This window comes from Metopolophium dirhodum, chromosome 6 (genome assembly GCF_019925205.1).
Source record: "Metopolophium dirhodum isolate CAU chromosome 6, ASM1992520v1, whole genome shotgun sequence".
NCBI classification, from domain to species: Eukaryota; Metazoa; Arthropoda; class Insecta; order Hemiptera; family Aphididae; genus Metopolophium; species Metopolophium dirhodum.
The window spans coordinates 30,621,456-30,648,170 of record NC_083565.1 but is presented as its reverse complement, the minus strand read 5'-3'; the positions used below and the strand labels follow the sequence as shown (position 1 = coordinate 30,648,170).

The window sequence follows — 26,715 nt, the reverse complement described above, 5'->3', positions numbered from 1 at the left end:
ATTTATATATACACAACCAAGTACAATAAACAAAAACATTTTTCAACATAGCAATTAATATATATTATATAATAGTACTATTTTACAGGTTTTTCGCCTTTGCATTGTATAATTGGGTATCGTGGTATATTGGTAAGCTGATCTAGTACTGTGAATACTATGTAACTCTTACTCCATTCCCATTTGTTTTTCTTTCATAATTTGTTCAAGTTTCTAAGAATAAAAATGTATGATTAGTTAAAAAATATTCTAAAATATATAGTTTAAATAAATACTTTAAGGTGTTCTAAATGATATTCGATTAGAACTTTAGCATTAGAAATGCTTTCTACCGTGCCAAGAAACAAAAAAGGAACTTGATCCTCTTCACGAAGAATAGTAGATTGTGGCTCATTATCACCTTCGATTTTTACTTTGATCTACAATAACAAGCATAAAAATATATCTGTTTAAATTGAAATACTAATAACAATAATCAATCATCTAAGAATTAAATATTACTATTTTTTTTTATGTCAAACTTATAACATACAACTTCCTATAATTACTAGTATACCATCTGACAATAAAACTATTGAAATCATCTTACAGTATACTTAATATAATTTACTGTTTCTTTTTTTATTACACATTACAAATACCAATGATAAGAAAAATAATGAATACTAAAAAAAATGTATATAATTTTTCAGTAACAACTAATAAGTAATGTTTTGTGAACAATTTCTAACAATGCAAAATGTTACCGATGTTTAAAAGTTAATGAACCAATTAATTTTTGTATAGAAGAGCATTGTATTCAAATAAGAGAAACATTTTTAATGCAATAAATATTGGGTATTACAAATTACTAATATTAAAAATAATATAAGAATAATTAATATAATAACATACTACTCCGCTCTCGTCAACAATATCTTGGATGTTTCTATCATTTTTACCAACTACTTTTTCCATGAAATTTCTTGGAACTTGAAGAAATTCTTCTTTATACTCTAAATTTTCTCGAGCTTCCATCACAGCATCTTTATTCTAAAAACAAGATTATTAGATATTTATAGTAAGCTACAATAAAACTAACTTACTTCTCCTTAAATTTTAAAAACACCAGTATTTTTATTTAATTCAATATTTGTAATACCCTCAATCTTGCGAGCTCGTTTGATATTACTGCCACGAGTACCAATAGCCAAGCCAATGAGATTATTACATACATTAAATTCATCAGTATAAGATGATGTAAACTGTAGATTGGAATTTTCCAGTTGCTTGTCAAATTTTTCATTCTTCATAAGCACCATAGCATTTTAATTCAGGTTTCTAAAGTGCATGTCAGCTAACATCAATGCTTTTTTACTGGTCAATGATGAACAAGATATAACACTCAATACTGATTGATCAGGATTATAGAACACTCGAGATGCGTCAATTGCTTTCTGGAAATCTATGTGGATACCATAAATTTTAGCACTAAAAGATTAAACATGGTTATTATGCAAAATATGATTGTAGCAGTTTAATTTTAATTAAAATTGATTGTATATTTATTTTTGTTGTACTCACATTTCTCTAACATCTTCCGGTACATCAATATCAAACGTATAAAATGTATTGCCATTAATGTGTGAATTTATGTTACTGCGTCTGATTTTATCAGGAGAGACTATTTCTTCAGCTGTTGAGTTGAAATATTGGACAACAAATTGGGATGGTGGGTTACCACTGATAATTTTTATCACTGCTTTTACCCATCCATAACAAGAATGGGGTTCTCTGACCGATTTTACTTCTATTTCTTGATTATCAAAAAACTCTACTACATTGCTCATCTGACAAGGGGGGTCGAACATTTTCATAGCTGAATTTAGTTTCAGGATACCAACTAAAAATTATAAAAGATTTATTATTATTTGGCAAGGTACTATAATAATTTAATGATTTAAAGTGATCAAGAACAATACTGGAAAGAAACTTATAATAAGAATTTCCATAAGTTATCTTTATTTGCATAAACAAAAATGTTAATAAAAAACTTATTAGTTTCTTTATTCTCACTGCCTAATTTTGTGAGCATCTATTATTATGTATTATTTGTTTATCAATCTAAATCTACAATTCAGAAACCATTAACAAGTGTTAGATTAAAAACAGACAAATATGATAAATCTTAAAAACTATAGTACCAAGTATTGGTAAGTATAGTTATTAATTATTTGAGTACTGATGTCTTATAGCACAAAAAAATGTTGTCAACTGGCTGTCTTGTATAGTGTATACACTTAATTTAGATTCTGAGAGTAGCAACTTGTTTTCAATGATGTGTGATATTTTTCCGTCATGATCAACATTTGGGAGAGTTAAAATGCTCCAATAGTGAAGTAATGGTTCTTTAAATATGATTTGGTGACCCATGATTGGTCTATAAAATTTTAGTGAATCATAATTTGATCAACCAGGTATCAGAATATTTATTTAAAACTACTAACTATAAGTGAATTAATAATTTTTTTGGTGATTATAAATTTAGGTAAAAAGTTAAAGCCCAATACTAATTAGGAAATTAGGGGTGTCTATTATTAAACAATACCAACTGTATTAAATAGTTGTATTATTTAAATATCATATACATAAGCTACCTATAAAAATATTGATTTCTAGAGAGTTAATAGTGAGGTTAATAGGTATTAATTTAAAATAAAAAACTATTTCCTGAATAATAGATTGTAATTACCTACCTACTAAAATCATGCATGAAATAAAGAATAGGTAACCTATTACAGTCATAAATTTGTAGTTACTATTTAAAAAAAAAATTCAACACTAAGTATTTGATATTTGGGACATTGCCCAGGTATAAAGTTTAATAAAATAATGTTGATATAGGTAGCTGAATAATTTAATATACATCCTAATTTAATAAGACTTGATCTTTTTCTATTTTTTTTAAGGGTAGTCTTTCTTTTGAAATACAAATTATTCATGATAAAAAACCAAAAAAGGTTCTTAATGTATATACATATCCTACTTACTACTTACTTGTAATTTTGATAAAAAAAAGCTTACAAAAGTATTATCATAAAATATAAATATATATATAAGAGATACTCACTCATTAGGGAAAGAAACTAGAACTTCATTTTCCATTACACCAGTAACAAAACCCTAAAATATATAAATTAAATTAATTCTTTAAGTTAATTATCATTTTCGTAAATTAAGAATAATCTTAAATAGGTTCATACAAAATTGTAGGAATCTTCAGATCTTAAACTATTTTAATAGTAAATGTTAGGTAAAATATAATATTATATCAGTACCTATATACTCCGTTCCAAAAGAGAATATACTAGGCGGCGACGGGCGGCCCGCATCTCCCACATAAAAGCATAAGGTAGTTTTAACCTGTGAAAGGGGTAAAAAGTATGCAGAACTCATCATAAAGCTAGTCATGAAGTGTGTTTTAGGTAGTATTTTTATGAAATTTTTCACAATTCCAGGCACATACTTTTATCGCAATAATCGACATTCCGTACTGGTACCTAAATCACGTTTAAAATATTTTCCGATCAGTTTAATAGGTATAATAATTCAATTTTGAATTTCGTGTTTAAAATCAAACTACCTGATAAAATAGGTATATTTAGCTATTTGCCGTGGAAAAGAAGAGCATATTAATATTATGTTTAAGTTGTTTAAATGTCATAACATAAAATATATCCGCAAAAAGTTGGAAAATCCTAACTATAGTAAGTTTGAGGACCGGGATATTGATCATGAAAGCTCGTTATCGACGAGTGATGTACCTGCTGAAAAACCCGTCTTCCGAACTAGTAGCTCGGCAGAGACGCTATTGAAACATATGAGTGCGTGGAACTATAATAAAATAGGTATATTTAGCTATCTACAGTGGAAAAGAAGAGCATGTTTAAATGTTTAAATGTCATAACATAAAATATATCCGCTAATGATGAATACTTGAGACGTGTTATCTGCAAATTACGATTTACCATCATATCGTATACTCAGCGAAGTACCTAATTTAATTATTTTAAAAAGATGATATACTTATACTGTGTATAAGAAAATTTAGATCGTTGTCACATATTGATCACAAAATGATGTTGTAAGTACTGATTTTTTTCATTAAAGCAATTTTATGTTATCCTATATTATATTTTATATGCGTTTAAAATGTACAAATTACAATATATTATATAATACACATTTATTTATATTTGCGTTATTTAATAGTTTATAATTTATGCCAATCGTCAATTTGTTCAAACAAGCGTATTCCGTTTCGGATTATGAATTAATTAAAAGTATAATATAAATATAGAGAATCAATATATTCAGGGATGGTTTCCTCCTTGGCTGAGATTTATTTTCACCCATCTTACAGCGTTCCCACCGGTTATTATTATCATTATCCCTATCAATTATATTTTTGAGATTTTTAACATGTTTGTAAGTACCTACTATAGGTTTTTTTTTTAAATAAAAATAATTTTAGCTACATATTTTGATAATTTTAATTGAATATTATAAGTCTTGAATTCTATTATAGTAATAGGTAACTATTTTTGTGCTTCACGCAGACTGTGCACAGCAGTGTTAATAAGACAACTTACAACTATAAACTATTATGATAAATTAATAGAACGAAGATGAGTGTCTAATATAATATATGTAGAAACATACTTTATGAGTAAGACATAATAGTTCTACACACTCATATGATGATTCAATCGTCTCTGCCGAACATGTACTTGGGAAGACGAGGTTTTCGGTGGGTATAATCGCTGATGCCGAGGTTTCATCATCAATATCTTTGTCCTGAAACTTACTAAAGTTAGGATTTTCTAACCTTTTGTGGGTAGACGATCCGTCCACAAAGTGTGCACGCGCCTTAAACAAGTTATTATTAAAGTTATTGTTTCAACAGGCACTGATTTTCATAACTGAATAAAAGTATCTATAGAAATGTTTCTCGTACGTATAGGTACACGAGAAATGCGTATTTTAATTATTTTTAGTGCACATTAATTAGTCCTGAATAGCCCTGTATTAAAGTGATAAATAACTAATTGTATACTTCAATTATTGGACTACCACGCACTAATGAAAAAGATATCGGAACTGCTATTGCCTATTGGGCACTTCTGCAAGGCGTTTTCACTCTTCATGGTTGAATCTCTGCGGACTCTAATATGTTAAATATTAATTTACTATTAATCCAGAAACATGGAAAATCATCTGAAAGCAAAGATTCAACCACGAAGAGTGAAAACGCCTTACAGAAGTGCCTACTAGCAGTTCCGATATCTTTTTACGGTATTTACAACACCGAGACTATTAACTGAAAATATTTTCTCTGTTACCTGATTTTCATTCCGTATCGCGGCGTTGTGATTGTCCAAGTTAGATTTCCTCTCTTGCTTGGATGAATCGTCGTCACTTATAATAATCACCGACGCACAATCATGATCACGCGGAATTTTTGTACGCTATAATGATAAATTTATACTTAGCACGTCAGAGATTGCCCAATTATTAGACTTAAATATTATATGTATAGATAGGTATTTACTTCTTCACAAAGAGCCTGTGACTTGTATTCCTTGGTATCTGCGTAAAACATTATTAATATTATATTATTATATATATATTATTATATAAGTATAATAAAAAGTATATTACTTAATTATTTTATTTATGTATACAATCGAAATTCCTAAGATTTTACGCGCTGTATACGCAGTGGCGCCCCTCCAAATAATTTATTCCAGGATCTACTATTATATTAAAAAAAAATAAGTTAAGTACTATTATCGAAATCGTATAATACTACATCGGTATATTTCGTTATTATTCAGGGGAGGTCAATTTGCAGGGTTACCAGTTACTAGATTTTTTTGATCGTTTTGATCGTATTTTTATTACTTTATTATTATTACACAGATAATTGTTTAAAATAAGTATTGTATTTAAAACGTGTATATAAAATATTTTTCAAACTTATAATACTAAAACTCACATGTGTAATTTATTATTCCATAATTTAAAATGTAATCGATTAAATCGTATGACATAATGACAAATTACGTAGTATAATAATACAACAAATATTGTAAAAAAAAACCAACCAATATCCACGATAGTACGAAACCAAATTTGCGGCGGACGCATCAAGGAAATTAAGTGACGGCAACGATTATGGAAAAATAAAAATAAAACAAAAATATGAACGACAAACGCGTTGCATAGCTCAATGATAACTTGCACTCACTTTCAAATTTTCCAAGCAGCTGTGCCCGGAAGGCCGAGACTTTTCAGATTTATTTTAATAGTGTCTTAAGTATTTGGAACTAGACTATAGATATTCAACAATACATTTTCTGAACTTGAGGATAGAAATAAGTTGAAATTATTCAATTATAGATAAACCGAGGCTCAGAAAATGTATCTATAATAGTTCTACTATGTTCTGTTCCATTGGTCAGTGATAACAGTTTGTGGATCTTCAATAAATGTTTTCTATGGTAAAATATTTATACCTATGTAGTTAAAAAAGAAATAAACAAGCTGTATTAAAAAATTTAAGAGATTATTTTGTAATTTTGCTTGATGATTTTGCAAAAATGTGAGGCCGCTGCTCTTTGTCCGGTCGGCGAGTGAATGCGCGCGCGTGTGCGACTATTAAATTAATTTAACATATTTTAATATTTATATTATTTATTGATTATAATTAATAAATAGGTACTATAATTAATATTATAATTTATACTTTTATATTATCATGTCTATGGACTATGGTATATTGGTATACACTTCACACAATTGTAAGTGTGACACAAATACTATAGATTATTTACCTATATAATCAATATTATTTGCTTTACAGTCTGTATACAGCATGAACTAAGTTCTTCTTAGTTCATGGTAATATGGTATACAGTAATACTCACTGCAGGGGCTAAAATACTGTGCCCCCTAACACACTATTTGTGTCCCCTGAATGACAAATGTGTGTCCCCTGAATGACAAATGTGTGTCCCAAGTTTTATAATGTTATTTTAGTTTTGTAGAAATAACAAACATTAATCATTTACTATATTCTTAACTTAATATTATATAGTTACCTATTATGTTAACTTAAGTTTAGTACTTATTTTATTTCTATACCATGGACAATAGTTTGTTATAAAAAAAAAGAAGAAAATATGATAATGGATCAATACAAAGTAGGTATACTTATATAAAATAGTTAAATAATTCTATGTTGTCTTTTGAAATATAATATTGTTTACTGTAAGCTACTGAAAAGTTAACTATAAAAAAATAGTAAGAACAATGCAATTTATAGCATATTGTCATAATATTATATAATTAGGCAAATTAATTAATTAGCTAAAATATGTTAAAATATTAAAAATATAAAACTGATTATGAATAATATTATAAATTGGATTTTACAGAATTAGCTACCTAGTTATTTTGTCTTGTTTAATAAATATAACTAAAAGGATCTATACAGGATGTCATGTGAGGATTTACCCATTGCGATATCTCATGAAAAAATGGAGATATCATAATTCTGATTTTTTAGTCAGACTCACAGGGACAAAAACTAAAAATATTTCATGTTTTAGTTTATTTTAATGTTTTGGTAAAAAAGTTAAAAATATATTTTTTTATTTAATTATTTAACAAAAAAAAAACGAAGATAGCCATTTTGTAGAGTTAATTTTTCTGAAAATATTGACGTTTCAACATTTTGATTTCGTTAATCTTCTGATTTTTAATATTTTTTCTAGTTTCTAGAAAAACAGTGAATTATTTAATACCATAGTGGCATACCGATATAATCATGTTGCCCGCGACCCGCGTGCTCGTGCAGCCAGCAAACACTCTCAGTGTAGCTCGTAATAAGCGTATTATTTTACTTCTTCAAAATTTATTGATGAAATTTTAAACAATTATTGTACAAAAAATCAATTTGTACATCTTTGTAATACCTATTATTAAATACGATTATATTATAATAATTATAGGCTATCTTTATCAATAGATAAAATAAATTTATTTTGTTCATTTTGTATTTAGTAAAAAAAGGTGTTTTGTCCGTAAACTTATAAATACCTAATATTGAATATTATTATTATAATATTTGATATTGTAATCTTGTATTGTTTTCTGATAAGATTTGAACTTATTGATCAACAAAGTAGTGTCTGATCACAATTAAGCAATTATTCAATTGATTAAAAATTACAATTACAAAATATTATGATTTATGACTACCATTTCATTTTAGTAATTAAATAATTATTCATACTATTTAGTTGTATTATAAATTCTAAATCGTAAATTTATTTGTTAAGTACCGTTTACGTTGTTTAACAATATGTAATTGTTCGATATCTCAATACCTACTTTAAAAGTTACAAAGTAACAAAGATCAACATGTGCATTGAATATTAATTATTATCTACACATAAACATACCTATTATATTATTATTTAATAAAAAGTTTTAATATTATTTTATGTTTCAAACAAATTTTGCAGTACTTATTAAATTAAAAATTGTATTGTATGAGTAATATTTTCATGGGCTTATCAGATTTTACACAATTTCTTTGAAGATATTCTTGGAAATATGTTTGAATAATTATGTACCTACCTACCTATTATTAGTTGGTAAGTTATAATTATTTTATTACCTATTTAACTATATTTTATTATGATATCATGCTTTATAGACATTTAGTCTGTAATTTGAACAAAAAATCAAAAATAAAACATCAAATAACATTTTCAATTTCTCAAAACTACAAATTACTTAACAAGAAAAATTTGCAAAATAAAATATAATGAAGATTTATTTAATAGCAAAATAACATTTTTGTTACAATGTGAGTATTATTTGTTTTAAATTAATTTATACTCAACCCAATTGTATTCTTTCTTATTGTTATAGAAGGATAATCTAAGCTAAGCGGTTATAAACATTCAAGTATTTTTGGTGATGTTAGAATTATTTTCAAGTTTGTTCTATAATCAATAAGCATATTACTATTGCTTGGTACCTTGCCATTAATAGTACTAATATTCACTAGTTAAACCTATCATACCCAGAGGATGTAAATGTATGCGTACATACAACCATCAGAAGACTAATAATAGTATCCAGTTCATCACCAAAACAACATAGGTAAATTCAAATGTTTGATTTCATAAAAAAAAAAAAAATGTAAATGGTAAATTATAGCTCATAAAAAAAATTGTTTGTTTTAATTAGCCAGGTGATTTAGTAAATTAGGGATTTTATGTATTAAGTGTTAAAGATTTTTATAGAACTCTAATAATATAGGAATTTAATAAATACCTACCTATTACAATTATATTAACTGAAAAATAAGGGTAGCTATTCTATAATTTTTTTTGTGGCTTGAATATGTGTAGATATAGAACCCTGGGTAGAGGGTAAACACATTGTATTTCCCTGACTATCTCATAGTATATAAGTATGTTCACTTAATAACAAGGTTTAAATAAAAAATAATCAAGTTAATGATTTGAAATTGTTGGAATATTAATGTCACACTTGTCATGTACGTTTTAAGAGTTGGGGTCTTCAACCTTAATGAGAGTTTCAGAAAAAAAATTAAAAACTATTATAATTGTCCTTTATTCATAATTAAATTAAAAAATGTTCATATTATAGAATTAATAATATAATAGCTATTATTGGGTTTTTTTTTTATAGTTGACAAAATTAGTTTTTGAGTATTAGTCAATCTAATTTTTGTTTTGGATTAATTAGGTTTTGATATGATATAATGTTCAGATGTAGAAATGCTATAAACAGAGACAAAAGATTACAGAAAATTAACATATAAAATTGGAGAACTATTAAATTATGAGTTAACACTCATTGTCATCTTTCACTTTGATTTTAGGTTGAAGACCCTTTATATATTTTAGTGTAAGAAGGGCATGTCAAACACGCAGCCCATGGCTAATTTTTTGATGGCCCATTGATTGTATTATAAAAAAAAAAATCTGTATTGTATAACAAGTATTGTAAGTGATGCATACAATTATTATTGCATTGTATTAGAAAATTAATACAAAGTATAATTGAAATCCCTTTTAAGATTTAAATATTGCCAGACTTAGTAAATAACATACAAAATCAATGATTCTTCTAAAAATAGACATTATACTTAAATGTTAATATATTATTATACATATTATATATTTTAAAATGTTCTACATGACATATGTGACATTATTTTTCTTATGATAATGGTTAAATTGTTTAACACATTTAAGAGTTTATTGTATTATACATGAATACTCTGCTAGTTGCAAACCATTTCATAATATTATAATAATACTTTTATTTGTTTTGAACATTTAGCCAACAAATTGTTAACTTGTATTAATAGGTGTTGAATTTTATTTTATTTGTCAACTATCAGCAGTGGCATGGTGAACTTCATTAACTTATGAGGCACAATAATTTATATACCTAAGTAATAAATTATAAATACTTATTTAAGTAATTATGTATTTATGTAAATGGTAACTGAGAAAGATTGACTTAGTCTCTTAATAAATTATTATAATATGTGAAATGCCTCTAGTCTGCTGAACACCCACCACCCTTTAAACTGAAGCACGTGCCTCAAATAAAGTCCTTCGTCACGCCACTAACTAGCAGCATTAGTGAAAGAACCTACGTTATAATATCTATAATGTAATACATATAGGCTAATTATAACAGAATGTTATTGAATTAAAATTAGTAAATGGCCAAAAGCAAGGCTGGGCAAGTTAATGATTTTTTTTAACTCAGTTAAGTTAAGTTAATATGCACCAATAACAAAAAGTTAAAAGTTAAAAGTTAAAAGTTAATTTAACTATAGGTTAACTCAGTTAAGTTAAAAGTTAATACACACTTTTTGTTAACTTTTTATTAAGTTAAAAAAAAGTTAATTTGTTTATACAACGCTAGCCTACTTAATTTTTTTCCAACCCAAAACTAAATTATAGGATAAAGGGTTAATACTTCATACACTATTTCCATATAAGTTAGATTCTAATGATATACATTTTTAACTTTAAACAATTTACGATACATATTTTTTGACATGAAAACAAAATAGTGAAATATTATAAAATTAAAAACAAAATTAATTAACTTAACTTGCTTCTTAAAATTAAAAATCAACTCGTTAATTTCACGTTAATTAAGAAAGAAATTTAGTAAGGTAACAGTAAAGTTAATGAAAAGCCAAAAGTAACTAGTTAAGTTAAAAAGTTAAAATTAAATTATCTTTTTAACTTAACTTTAACTTTTTAACTCGTTAATGCCCAGCCTTGGCCAAAAGTAAGTTTCTTATTTAGATTGAGATAATATGTAGGTACAAATTAAAAAAGAACTCTACAATATTGTATTATTTGTAATTAGAATTGTTTCCTTTAAAAAAAAGAATTATTATTATTATTATTTATTATTATTATTTTATAATAACAACTGTACAAATATTTCTAAATAATAAATACTTTTTATTGTAAATGTATTATTATTTATCACCTTCTATTTAAATAAATGTATTATGTATACCTGCTATGTGTTGTATAACAATAACTATTAAAACGTTTATAAATAATAAGTATTTTTAATTTTTATACTCACTATTTAAAGAAATGTATTGGGAATTAGGATGTAAACTATGCATCAAATGTAAGAACATTGAAAATTATGTAAATGTATAGAACATAACGTCTTACCGGTGATGAATACAATTTATTACCTATATGAATAAATTGAGACCAAAAAGTATACCTATATCGATTATCTGATTATCTCTATTATGACTATTACAGATATAAATATATACCTAATCATACTATACAAAAATGTAAACAAACGGCCTCAATTTCTTATCTACGTTGGACTGAGAAAAAAACGTCATAATGAATACGTTACGTCCTATCCCTAGTACCTATGGTATTAAATAATTCGCATTTTTTTTCAAAACTAGATTCTTTCTTCAGTTAAATTTGCTTTGTTTGGTAGCGTTATGTGTTTTAGTAAGACAAAAAAAAAATACACAAGCGAGCAGCATTACGTGCTCTTATAACAAAACTACAAAGTCTACTGCACAAACTAGGAGTCATAGAATGTGGACCACGAATCACGAGAGCCGGGAGGTAATGTTAAATTTCTATTTTCTATAAACAAAATTAATGACAATATTTAAAAGACAGTAAGTGGATGTCGCTCTGCTGTACAGTATAAGTTACAAGTAGGTCACTGTATGATGGATGGTATTAATTCAATGATATAATATCATTGTATACGAAAAACGATTCTGAGCGGTGACGGCTTGTCAGTATGGATATTTGTATTATATTTATATTGTTATTACTTATTATTAATACGGTAGCTGGTAAGTTGAATTAATATTATAAAATTACAACAAAATAACTAATATTGTAATTCTTGGTTATGTAATATTATGTAATTTCGTCCGAATTTGAACATAAACTAACTACAAAAAAAAACTGTGTCTTTATATTTTAAAGAGTTTTTGGTTAGGTACAGATATAAACCTTGTTTTAAATTATCAATCCATAGCTATATAAGTTGAACAATTTTATACATTTTTAACTAAAAAATAATTTTTAAATTTTAAATGCTTATAAAAAAAATGTTTGCCAATGTATTTTTCAACTGCTAATGTAACAATATTCATGGGCCTTGTATTACATTTTCACGCTTTTTGAGCCAACAAATATACAATTTTATTATGATTTAAAGAAAAAAATCCAAAAAAAAAAATTGTTAACGTTCGTAAACAGCTTGAAAACAGTGAATATATTTTGAATATAGTATAAGAATTAATAAAATAAACATGTGATATAAATTTCAAGTGTCTATGGTTATTCGTTTTTGAATTATAACAAAATAAGAAAATCGCTAGGTAGGTACTTGAGAAATCAAGTGAATAATATCCAATGTAATACAATTTGAACTTAAAATGTTCATAAAAATTTTTGTTTGATTTACACAGAACAAACTATGAGGATCTTGAATTAAATTTTCAAATCTTTGATTTAAAAAGAAAATTTTTATGTATTTCCTACTTAAAATAATTTGCAAATTTTTTAGATTTTTAAGGATTTTGTCAAAATTCGTAATTTTTTAAATGCTTATAAATAAATTGTGACTGTATTTTTAATATTTTTCAATTGTCATTGTAATAATATATTAGAAGAGCCTTGTTTCAAGCTTTTTTACCCAACGAATACAATTTTATTGTCATTTGTAGAAAAAAAAAAACTAAAAAAATTAGAAACTAAAAATGTCCGTAAACCGCTCAAAACAAGTCAAAATATTTTGAAAATGTTATCGTGTATAGAGAATGCTAATATAAACATTCAGTGCGAATTTCATGTACATGCCCGTCTACGGTTATTTGTTTTAAAGTTACACCAAAAACCAAAATCGATTATGTCAAAAACTGATTTTGCTTAAAAATTACCGTTTTTCCTTAAATTTTGTTTGGTTTTTCCTTGCGCTTTTGAAAACTATTAAGAATTTTAAATTTTGAATGTACCAACTAGATTCACTTTTCCATCGAACAAGATACTGTTGAAGAAAATCGAAGCAGTGTTACTACCCCAAATCAGACACAAAAAATAAAAAAAAAAACAAATCATTGTAAAATCAATACATTCCATCGCTCCGCTCAGAATCTAAAATGTAACTATTATGATAATTAATTGGTAATGCTGTAACGATAGGTACTCATCATAATGCTGCAGTAGGATGTAATTCTTAGATCTTTTGCTAAAATAAAAGTAAATCGGGTGAAAAAATATTTCCACGAAAGTACGAAACCAAATTAAATAGAAAGAATAAATTGTATATTTTTTAAGGTACATAAATATATGAAATAATTTTAATTCTATCGTTTTGTGTTAGTTTTTATTTAATTGACATTCTTAATTTATTTCGTTTTGCTTTGTAATTTAATGATATTAATTATAGTTATTTTTAACCATATTACGTTTTGTTTTACTGAATTTTATTATTTTCGTTTTGGCAATGCATTTTTGTCATGTATAACAATATTATAATGTTTAAAAACCCTACATTTAAAACTATAGATTTATATTTCAGAAAAATAATTATTATAAGAGCTACAACAATGTATAATAATAAATACAGATATATTATAATAGAATCTAGAGAAACTGTATGGTGTTTAACACCTTTTAGGTGTTTCTTTGCTAAAAATGTATTAAAATCATAGGCGCAAATATGGTGGGGCTTAGCCCCCCCTAATTCCATCTAAACCCTCCCAGATTTACTCTTATATTAAAATTGAATGTATTAATAATCAAATGTGGTTTTCGAATACTCCCTATGGCTGTAAACAATATCATCAATATCAATTTTTAGTTTCTGAGTGGAACGATGAGCGTATTGATTTTACAATGATGTGTGTTTTTTATTTTTTATTTTTGTGTCTGTGTACACGATAAGCAGTCGAAATAATGATTGGATTTTCAACTTCAGTATCTTGTTAGATAGGAAAGTGAATATCGTTGGTGTATTGGGGAGGTCAAAATTTAAAATTTCCAATAGTTTTCAAATGCGCCGAGAAAAACAACATAAAATTAAGGAAAAACGGGAATTTTTACGTAAAATCGGTTTTTCAGAAAATCGATTTTGGTTTTTGATGTAACTCTAAAAAAAATGAACATATACACATGCAATTTTCACTGGTAATTTATATTAGCATTTTCTATACATGATACAATTTTCAAAATATTTTGATATGTTTTCAACTAATTAGGAACATTTTCAGTTTCCAATTTTATTAGTCTTTTTATCTAAGGATGTCAATAAAACTTTATTTGTTGGGTAAAAAAGTTTGAAAATTTAATACAAGGCTCCTACTATATTGTTACAATGACATTTGAAAAATATTAAAAATCCTTAGTCACATTTTTTTTTTTTACAAGCATTTAAGTTCAAAAATTGACAAAATATGAAAAAATCACGAAAATTACCAAATTATTTTGAGTTAAGAATTCATAAAATTTTTTTGTTTAAGTCTAAGATTTTAAAATGTAATACAAGATTCCTTATAAGATTATCTACCTTTATCAAAAAAAAAAATGTCTAATTAAGTCAAATTAAATTTTTACGAGCGTTTGAAGTTCATATTTTCACAATATTGGATATTCACTCGATTTCTCATGTGGAGGTTTTGTTATTTTATTGTAATTCAAAAACCAATAACTGTAGATACATGAAAATTTTAGTGAATGTTTAAATTTTCATTTGCTATACACCATAAAATTTTAAAAATATTTTGACTTTTTTGAGCTTGGACATAGTCAGTTTTCAATTTTTTTGGTTTTTTTTCCTATTAATATCAATTAAATTTTATTTGTTGGGTAAAAAAGCGTGAAAATTTAATATAAGGCTCCTGATATATTTTTACAATAGCAGTTAAAGAATATTAAAAATACATAAGCACATTTTTTATTATAATGATTTAAAGTTCGAATTTTGACAAAATGTATCAAATTTAAAATTTAATAATTAATTTGTACCTAGTTAAAAATTTATAAAATGTTCAAATTTTATAGCTAAGGATTGAAAATTTAAAACAAGGTTTCACGTAAATAGGTTATATATAAATTACTTTATTCACAATAATATCATCAATTATACTTAGTAATATCATAAGCTGACTGACCATTTTTACTCAGAATCGTTTTTCTTACTCGGTGATATTAGGTATATATCATTGAATTCAAATTTAACACCATCCATTACAGTGACACACTTGTAACCTACTGTACAGCAGAGCGATTTCCACTAACCCACCTTTTTTTTTTTTTTTGAAATTCGTTCAAAATTATTATTTTAATATTACATATATTTTTTATAACAATATATAAAATTAAACAGAATATTTTATTTTACTAGCAGTTTTGCTCAATACATACATTTTTTTACGATATGTAAACATCATTCTATTGCTAAATCAACAATTATTTTACTTATAAGTTATATTACAGAAAATTAATTAGTTATTATTGATGTGTTAACATTTTAATAGGCTAAAATAGTCTTTGTGAGCCGTTGTTATTTTGTCGTGGAAGTGCAACAATATAATATAATCAATTTGTGATTTAATTAATAATATTCTATTTTATATAAATTAAATTCAAAGTCAATAATTATAACACCTTAGAAGTGTTTGGCACGTATTCAGTTTTCATTTTAATCATCAATTCATCAAGATAAACTAAATTCAATTAATTGGCAGAAAAATACAATGAATAGTTTGCATTACTGAACATGATGTACCTTAGGTTATTGACATCGCTAAGGTTTCAGTTAGTAACTGAAATCAATCAAGGTTAAAAAATATTTGCAAACTATTATAGCATAGTATTTGAATGTCTTATTAATAAAAAAATAACTTAAATAATAAGTCGATATGAGAACTCCAAACAATTATTTTAAACAAATAACTAATAAAATGTCATTGCTTCACTTTCTAACTGATAAATTATTTACGAGATGATTCATCCAGACAGAAATTATTGTTTATTTTTTATGATATATGTAAATTATTGCTATTAAAGTTATTTATTTCATTATTATTTATCAGTATACGGCAGGTTGAATTAATTTTTGCTGAAATCATTGCATTTGTTGTCATTGTGTGTACCTATATTATACAATATATAATGATATACATAAAATGTTTAAGTAACCAAGAATAATACTTATAAATTTCAACAAAATAATTAAAAATCTGCCCATTATAATGGGCTCTATTAAAGTTCAAATTTTGACGAATTTAGTTTTTAAAAATTAAAACAACGGTATCCCATATGGATAATTATATCTATACTCTATTGTGATTATAGTGTAATATAGATAAACATTATTTAACACGATAATAGTTATGTTATTTGCAATTGAACAATCAGTACGCATAATATAATAATACGTGCCACATAAATGGTATGCTATTACTTATTAGGCGTAACTTTATATCTACAATCTACAAAATTTCTTAATAAATCATAATACAATTAAATTTGTTTTTATTATTATTTTAATTATTTTATCAAATAAAAAACATTTCTAACAACATCTTTTGTTCTATAGAAAATCCATTAACTAATTGAGTTATTAAAAAAACAGTCTTATAAATGTATTAAATTACACAGATGACCTACCTACATTGTAAAATTATAATATTATATTGCTTTATTATTTAATGGGAAAATGTAAACATTTGAGTTGCGTATTTCTTTAAATTTCTTAGAATCGAGTACATTTTTGATATAAGGATTGAAAATTTAAAACAAGGTTCCACGTAAATAGGTTATAATATATGTCATTACTGTTAAAAAGTACTAATTGAAGTAACTAAAAGTTAAATTTGAATTATGTTTTAGAAATACAAAACTCTAAACAATATTTTATGGCGACCTATGGGTTGATTTTTTGTGCACCAACATTGCTAGAGCTTTACCAAAACAATCAGAACTATGCAATTATCTTTTACCTTATCTGGGACTTCTGAGCTCCCAAGGACATTTTTTGACAGCTCAGGATACAAAATTTAAAAGCACAGTAAAATAGTACCTATACTCTGTTCCAAAAGAGAAGACACCAGATTTACATAGCAAAACTGGTTTTGCCCGTGGCCGCCTGGTGTCTTTTCTTTTGGAACAGGGTATACTAAATATTTTATAGACTTGTTCCATTTTAATAAGACCTGAGAGGAACAACAATACATTTCCAATTAAAACAATTTTTCAGAAAGCACTTAAAATATTTTAAAAATTAACAAAAAATATATTTGTATTCAACATCAATTTGTGTGAGTAGAAGCCAGTGAAAAAATTATCAAAATCAAATTCATATGATTTAAAAACCAAAAAATAATACTTGGAGATGTCTTATTGTTGCACTAAAATAAAAACCAAACATCACCATTTATATGACAACTCTGTATTAAACAATAGGACTAAGGACTCGGTTTTTTTTACTTAATGATGTGCAACCTAAAACTAATTTTGACCAAAATATGGAGATGTCTTGTTATTACTCCAAGGTCTACTCATAATGTAAATCAATATACAGCTTTAAATATTTTATAAAATTAATTTTTTAATACATATCATACACACGATAAATATAGACTATATTACGTTTAACATTGTGACGAGTGATCACGGATTTTTAAATTGAGTTGAATATTTTGTATATTTTATTTTATTTTATATTAATAAATGGGTAAGAAACCCTTTTGAAAATGTTTATAAATATATAATTACAATGATTACAATAACATTCATAACAGAATATTAAATTAAATTAACAATTATGATAAATAAGGTATATTAAGTCATTAAAATAGATTAATATTAATAAAATTAACAAATGGTAAAATTAAAGATCGATAAAAGAATCCTCATTGGCCATTAACATTAAACATAAAAGCCTAATAGGCTCGTTTTTCATGTAATTACTGAACATATAGGGACAAAATTAAAAATAATATGTTTTGTTTTGTTTAATTTAAGCTGGTTATTATCAAACCATGATTAAGTTGAGTTATAACATTGTTATAAACATAGTACATGCATGGTTACACTTAGTAAAACAAGCTGAGCTTGCGCAATGAATGTATTGATTTTATAGTTAGGGATATTATGTATTTATGTATTTTTTTGTGACATGATTAAGCTTACTTAATGGTTCACTAAGATATTTCACATGGCTTAAATATACAAGATTATTGCAATAGTACCCCGACTATATAGTTTTATCACGTTAAGGAATTAAAATGGCAGCGTAAGGGGACGTATAGGTTATACTGGCTATACTATGATATTATATACTAAGATATGAACTGTACCCTTATGCTGTCACTTTAATTTTGTTAAGAATAGGATATGTGGAATAATCTTGTATATTTGAGCCATGATCTTTCATATACTTTACAGCTATTTGCAAACAAATTAAAAAGCACTATACCGATAATTAAGTAAAGAATTTTTCTTCTTGGCTTCTTCGGAGGCATCATAAAAACTTCCTTTCTAGGAGTCAAATTCATCTTATATTTATATGTTTCAATATGCTTAAGTAGATGGCTTTTTCTTTCCTGTTAAGAAATTTAATTTAACTTCATTAGATAAATGTTTCTAAAAGAGGAACAAAATTTGTTCTATAATCATCTTTACCTGTGTCTAGCACATTAGACCATCAATTCCATCTAAAAATACAAGAACAATTGAATTATACTAAATAATTAATGTTATATATAAACATAAAATAAATGTTTTTTAATCCTCTTTATCTGTGTCTTCAGCCGTAGATGTAGAATGCTGAATCATACTTTCAGACGTGTCTAAACACATTACACCATCAATTTCACCTAAAAACACAAAACCAATTGAGTTATACTAAATAATTAATGTTATATATAAAAAAAATCATGCAAATTATTTGGTACAAACAACCGGGTGCATTATTTTTCACACCGGTTTAGTCTAGCGAATTTATAATATATATATCAATATATATATATAATATAGTATCATTTATTGATACTAGACCTAAGTCAAAGGAAACAGATTTTTCTAGTGTTCCTTCATATAAAAATTACAACAAATTACTATCTTAGCAACAATTGATGCTATTTAAACGTCTAAGCGACTAGAAAGTTTCGAACATGAAAATGTAATACCCTAACTAACAAGTAAGTAATATGCCGTATATGGCCTATGAACGAAAGACATCTCACAACTCACATAGTCACGTTTATGATAAAGTATTAAGTAAGTACTAACTCACTATTTATCTCTGCAAAATTTCTCACCTAATATGCATTAATAAATTATAAATTACAGTGAGTACCACTTATTATGATCACATTGGTTTAGGCCATTTTGATTCTATTAACCAGTTGATTCCATAAAGCATCTTTTTTTCAATATAATATTTGGTTTGAGATTTTCATTTTTGATTCCAATAAACGATTGATTCTATAAAGCGGTGATCACATTAAGCGGAACTCACTGTATTATGTACAATATATTATATTATATTACCAAGTAAACAAATTATTTTGTCCATAGTGCGACATAGTTTTGAAGATTTTTCTTTGGAAATTTTCGATGATAACTCACTTTGCTTCATTGGCCAAATGTTGTTAAAATACTATGTATATAGTTCACCTTTTGGGAAATCATGGCATCACCAACAAAATTTGTATCCTGTAATAAATCATACTAGAAATTTATTTATTTAATAGGTATATAAATTAACTACTTAAGATTTATATTACCTTAATTTCAGAATGAAAAGTATTATTTGCCAACAATTGTATATTTGTATTGGCTATAGAATTTGCCAATCATTCTGTCATCGCAGAACCAGTTTTGAATCACAAATAATAATCTCAACTAACATATTTCGACAACTTTCATTTAAAACATTATCCTTTGTAAATGACCCATTAGAATTACTTATTATAATACTGTGTAATTGGAGTGAATTATTATCGCATATAATATTTTTTGTTTGAAGGGAATTCATATTCATAATATAATGATTACTGAGCCCTTCATGTTGATGTACTAACATGGGATATAAATGTATTAGTATTATAAATATGTATACATATAATTATATAAATAATTACTTATGATATAAGTTGTAGAGAAGAGTGTTAACTATTCAATTTCCTTATTAAATTGTATTTGTTATAACCAGTGTTGGGTAAATGAATTTTGAAAAGTAATAAAATTATGTTACTCGTCACATTAAATATTTTTATTTAAATTACAATCGCGTTACCAGACGTTATTTTACTTTTTCATTCAAAAAGTAGGACGTTACAAATAATGTTACTTTTTTAAAAAAATAATTGCAACATCTGTCCATAACGGATAATAGGTACCTATATATAGTAGATAGATTGTCAATGACTTAATGTTATACAATATGAACAAAATGTATAAGAATTAAGAATTATTCCTGGGATCTTTAATAATATTGTTCATTATTATTTTTTATGAAAACTTTCGGAGTCGTAAATAAATCTTATTGCTTTTAAATTTTTCTCGAATATCCTAGTTCCTAGTTTTTGACATACATTCTACATTCACAATACTTATTTTAATAACTTGGAAAATAACACGTTACTCTACATAAATTACTTTTAAAAAAGTAATTTTATTACAATTGCATTATTATTAATATAAATAAAATATACTTAATGAAATTGCTACAGAGTGACAGCAAAAGTAATTTCGTTACAGTACCTAATTTGTAATTTGCGTTAAGTTACTAGGTACACAACACTGGCAATAAGTTATAACAAATAACATTCCAGTATAGATCGGCTGTTATACTTACATCTTCGTTGTATTTAAATCGTATAAACGTATTAATTTTAAGTTGTAGATTATAGGTAGGTAGTTAGGTAACTGAAAAACGAAATAACCGTCTTGGATAAAATATTATAATGATAATGAGGCAAAGAAAAGAGATATGAGCGTGACAAATAGAATTTAATTTGATCTGGTGACGAGTTTAATTTAATTTGATTTGTCATTGATATGAGGATTACGAAGAACGGAACGGACATTCGGTCTGTTTACGAAAATCCTAGAGCCGAGGGCGCGTCGTCGTTATCATGATAAAATAATGGTTATTTGTCGTTATGTCGTTGAGCTTTTTGCGCATAGATCGCGGTGTAGAGAAGAGAAAATTGTGCCACTTTTTTTTCGGAGTGTTGTCAGTTACAACACTGTAAAACTGCAGTAGATATAAGTATTTTGGTAAATTTTCTGATAAACTTTTTTTTGCTATCATTTATTACTTATTAAAGTAGATAACGGTAGATATATTATAATAATATGTACACAGGGCCGGATTGGTATGTATCGGCCCATCGAGATTTTCACTTCTAAGCGGCCCATTTACATAACATTCAGTAGCTCAAAATTACGTCTATAATTATTACGAGCTTAGGTATGTGCTTAGGTGGACAATCGTATTTTAAACATAAATTTATTTTCACTCACACTCACACGACCGGCCCACCAACCAAAACCAATCCGGCCCTGTGTGTACAAGCATTTAATTTGTGCATTCTCGCGGGAAGAAAATATGGAAAACATAAAAATAACGATTGGATAAGTAATAAGTAATAACTAATAAGTATAATAACCAATCAACAGTGAAACAAATACAAATACAATTTGATAAGGTGAGTGAAATATTTGTACCTATATTATACCTTATGTTTTTAAGTAAGGTTTCTTAATATTCTATCTATTAGAATGGCACAGCAACTTTTGACGTCTGTCTTTCTAACTAGCAAATCAAAAATGAATTTTTGTAATTCCGTCCATTAATTTATGCATATAGTTGCTTCGGTTTACCTTCAATTGAGCGGAACTATGTTCAACAAACATTGTTTTAATACCTAATAGATCCACCTTCATTACTTTTCACGTTATACATAAAACATTTCATTAGTGATATAATTATTTTACTAACAAATTTAATTAATAACTGCTTACCTACCATTTATTAATTGAATAGGAATATCATTCTTAAATTGAATAGTCTTCCCCGTCACTTGTATCCTAAATAATTATTTATATACATACATTAATTATAATATTCAAACATTTATAACCGATTTTAGTGCATCAACATGAAGTGAAGTGAATTCATCACAAAACTACACAACTCCATATCTTCCAAGTTTTTTTCCAGAATTTTATTACAATGAAAATTTGATGAATTTGCTTATAGAATAGAATTTAGAATCAGTATTCAGTATACACATCTTACGTAGGTAAAATTTAAAAATAAATGTAATACATGTTAATCTAAATGTTTCACTTTAATATTTTTAGGTACACAAATTGACACTAAGTATACACTGAATAAGGAACCTCTAATATTGAACAAGTTACTTATTATTCAAAACATTTCTGGTCAAACGATGATATTTCAAAAAACAGTATTTCAATAATCCTAATGTGAGTAATGAGATTACTTTATAAAGAGTAATGTTTTAATCAAAAGTTGTAGAAATATGTTAGTGGAGAAATTATTTGTGTATAATCAAAAATGGCTTTGTAATAACAATGCAATTGATAGAACATTTCTTCCTGAAATCAAGGTGATATAAGTCTTTAAAGTTCTTTATTAATTCCCTAATAATATACCTATTAAATAAATAAATTTATATTGTGATTTATTATAGGATATACATTTTGAAGAGGATGTCAGCGCACTATTTGTTTTCTCTCTCTGGCCCACGCGCAACATGTACAAAACACATTAACGCAGAATCATTTTTTCAATGTTTTTAAGTAATCTTAGAGTAAAATCACCTATTATAAAAAAGATAGAGAATAATATTTTTGAGGGAATGACTTATCGATTTTCTATTTTATTGTTATTTGACTTTGTATTTGACTTTCAAAATAAACAAAAAATGTTGTAAATTTAAATTATGTTTAAATTGTTTTGGTACAATATTTCGACAAATTGATATGTCATTCCTTTAAAAATATTATTCTCTATCTTTTTTGTAATAGGTAATTTTACTCTAAGATTACTTAAAAACATAGAAAAAATGATTTTTCGTAAATGCATTTTGTCTATGTTGCGTGTGGGCCAGATAGAGAAAACAAATACTGCGCTGACATTCTCTCAAAGATATCATGAATTCCCCAAAAGGTAAATTACATTCAAAGTGTTTTAACACCATTTGAACGATGAAGCAAAGTGGATTATTATCAAAAATTCTCAAAGAAATATCTTCAAAACTTACATGTCACAATATGGATAAAAACTAGATTTACTTGGTAATATATAATTTTAACCCCAACTCCCTCGATCATCCCCGGTTTTAGACACATATTTGGTGTTCAGACCAGGGTTTTTATGTTTAAAACATAAACATCTACAAAAAAAACATATTGATCATAATATCATTTTTCTTTTTTTAACAGACCACAGGTATTAAAATTATATCAGAAAGCATAAGGATATTAGCAGATAAAGGTTATTCATACATTCATATTTCGCTGTTAGACACGTTGCTCCAAAGTTATGGGCATAATTTCCAACACCTGTAGGATTTGTTGTCCATCAACTACAGTTGTATTGAGTAGCATGTGAATGACTCTTATGAAACTTCCTCAACAGCTCTAAGGATCGTTGAACACGTTATAAAAACAAATGTATGAATTTATATTGAAAAACGAGTACTCACTGAATGATTAATTTTTAAATAAAAAAGACACTGTACAAAATGTAATAAATGATTTTTACAAACAAAAGTTCAGTAAATGGAAAATATCGAAAATACAAACAATAAAAGATATTATTAATGTGCTCAACGGCAGACAATTAAACTGTTTGATAAAACTGGAACTACTCTGTTGTCTATCTTATATTATTAATATTAAAAGTCTTCTTAACTACTGAACTATTATTTACATTATCTTAACTAATTAATTACATTTATTTAGGTGCAAGAAACTACAACAAAAAAAGTGTATGTCAAAAGGTCAAAATTAATTTTACAACAAATGGTGGTTATGCAATTTTACCTATTGAGGAAACTATAGGACAAAAACTGATTACGGCTAAATTATTATTATATTTAGCTCTTGAGTTAAAAAATAATATTGATGTTGTAATGATCCATCAAATACTTCAAATACTTGATGAGACAATTAAACTCAAACCACAAGATTATGAAGATCCAAAGTAATAAATTATAATATTAAAAATATTAAAAATAATAATATAAAATATGTTTTTTTTTCAGATTACAAAATAATAGGATTGGCAATTTAGTCCGGGGTTAAGTGCGTTAGTATGAATAGTTTTATAGTATAATATAGAGAGAAGCGTGACAAAATAATGACTAATAATAACATAAATATGTCGTTTTACGGTGCAGAGTTGTTGAATAAAATGATTTCTAATTTTAATCTTTGTATAAAACAAATTGACTATTATCGGAATTATATCCAACCATTTGATGTCAACCTGATAGTGTAAGTATAAAATAGTAATACAAAATAATTACATACAGGACACAGTAGTTAACTATTTACAAATGTTCTGATTACAGGTGTACAAACAACATTATCAGACATACAATAAGTATAATATTGGAAAAAAATTAATTGGCAATTCGAGTAGACTTGATGTCAAACATTAATAAAGAAAAAGTGATATATGGCTGCTTGGAAAACAAATATAGTGGTATGGATATAATGAATCAAAATTAAATGTAAGAATAAAACTAATTCTAGAACGACTCTCACAATACTAAAATATGTACATAATATAATAATATACTTAAATTTACATTTTTACGGCTAACATCTATATACAATTTTTACGTGAAAAGTGTTAAATAAAATTGTAGAAGACAATTTTTTACAAAAAATAGATATAATACATGGCATAAAGTTTACACTCAAACCAACAATTTAATTAACCTTGAAAATTTACAGAACAGAAAAAATTATATCAACAGAAATTAAAATAGATGAAACAGTGTGCTAACTAAAAAAATATTTACGATGGATGAGGCGATACAACTATATTAGGCATTCAATTTCAAACAAATACTCCATACCTCCAGGACAAAATTTTAGACACACTACAAAATTACAAAATTTTCCTGGATAATTTAAAAAATCTTTTTGTCAACAATACACTCGAAGCTTTGGCAAATATTAGTACAAACTTCCAGCCAACCTCAAAGACTGAAGTTAAAAGTTTTTACAGCAGGTAACATTATATTTACAATCCTATTTTATGCATATTACTTATGCCTATTTAATTTTTAATTTAATGCAGTGCAGCAACTCAGTTACTCCTTACAAAAGTGATGTACAGACATGGAATAGTCTTGTGATGAAGTTTTCTTGTCAAGAAGCATGCAGTTTGCATCTGAATGTGGCAACAGAAAATGTCAATATATGAAAATTAATTCAAATTTATAAAATTCAATATTTAATTTCTGTCAATTTTTTTATTATTATAATAAATATATAACAAAATATTATATAATTTGGCAATATATCAATTAATTAATTAATAACATAAATTAACTGTAAAAAAAAATTCTTCAGAAACTTTTAAAAGCCATATTGTAGGTTATTACAGGGCAGTAGTACATGGCAGTATAGTTCAAACTAAATAATCAATAGCATAAAATAATGACCACCTACAGTCGTATGGTTTTGGGTGATCCTGAAAAAAAAACACGTATGTCTAGTTAAGAATTGAGAATCTGACGCAAATAATTTTAAAATGGTCTTAATATCTTAAGTCAAGTTTAGTAATAATTTTAAATGCATGCCCTTGAAGCGTAAGTCATATTATAAAATAAAAACCCAACTATCTAACTATAAGTCCCTTAAAAACCAAGAAGAATTGATTTTAAATTTCTATATAAAATTTAACATAATATAAGTAGGTACATAAATAATCATACCTAACTACTTGGTTATATTTTTATAAGTGGATGCGGATTATATGTGTGTGTGTATATATATATAATTTGTACTTACTTGCGAGTAAATATAATAT

At 26.0% G+C, this 26,715-nt stretch overlaps 2 long non-coding RNA genes and 1 pseudogene across 3 annotated transcripts; 2 read left to right on the top strand and 1 right to left on the bottom strand.

Annotated features, from left to right (window-relative positions):
* On the bottom strand, positions 1–21,691 carry LOC132946915 (RNA-binding protein FXR1-like; annotated as a pseudogene).
* A 343-nt stretch (positions 21,692–22,034) lies between these two features.
* LOC132947283 (uncharacterized) lies at positions 22,035–23,251 on the top strand. The gene is made up of 3 exons (XR_009664879.1): positions 22,035–22,345; positions 22,790–22,938; positions 23,004–23,251. It is a non-coding gene; the product is annotated as an uncharacterized LOC132947283 (long non-coding RNA).
* Positions 23,252–23,830: 579 nt separating this feature from the next.
* On the top strand, positions 23,831–26,140 carry LOC132947282 (uncharacterized). Of its 2 annotated transcripts, none has more exons than XR_009664878.1 (7): positions 23,831–23,963; positions 24,111–24,341; positions 24,633–24,873; positions 24,935–25,166; positions 25,244–25,377; positions 25,632–25,911; positions 25,981–26,140. It is a non-coding gene; the product is annotated as an uncharacterized LOC132947282 (long non-coding RNA). The 2 variants fall into 2 exon arrangements; XR_009664877.1 differs by having other exon boundaries at positions 25,244–25,405.
* Positions 26,141–26,715: the final 575 nt, after the last annotated feature.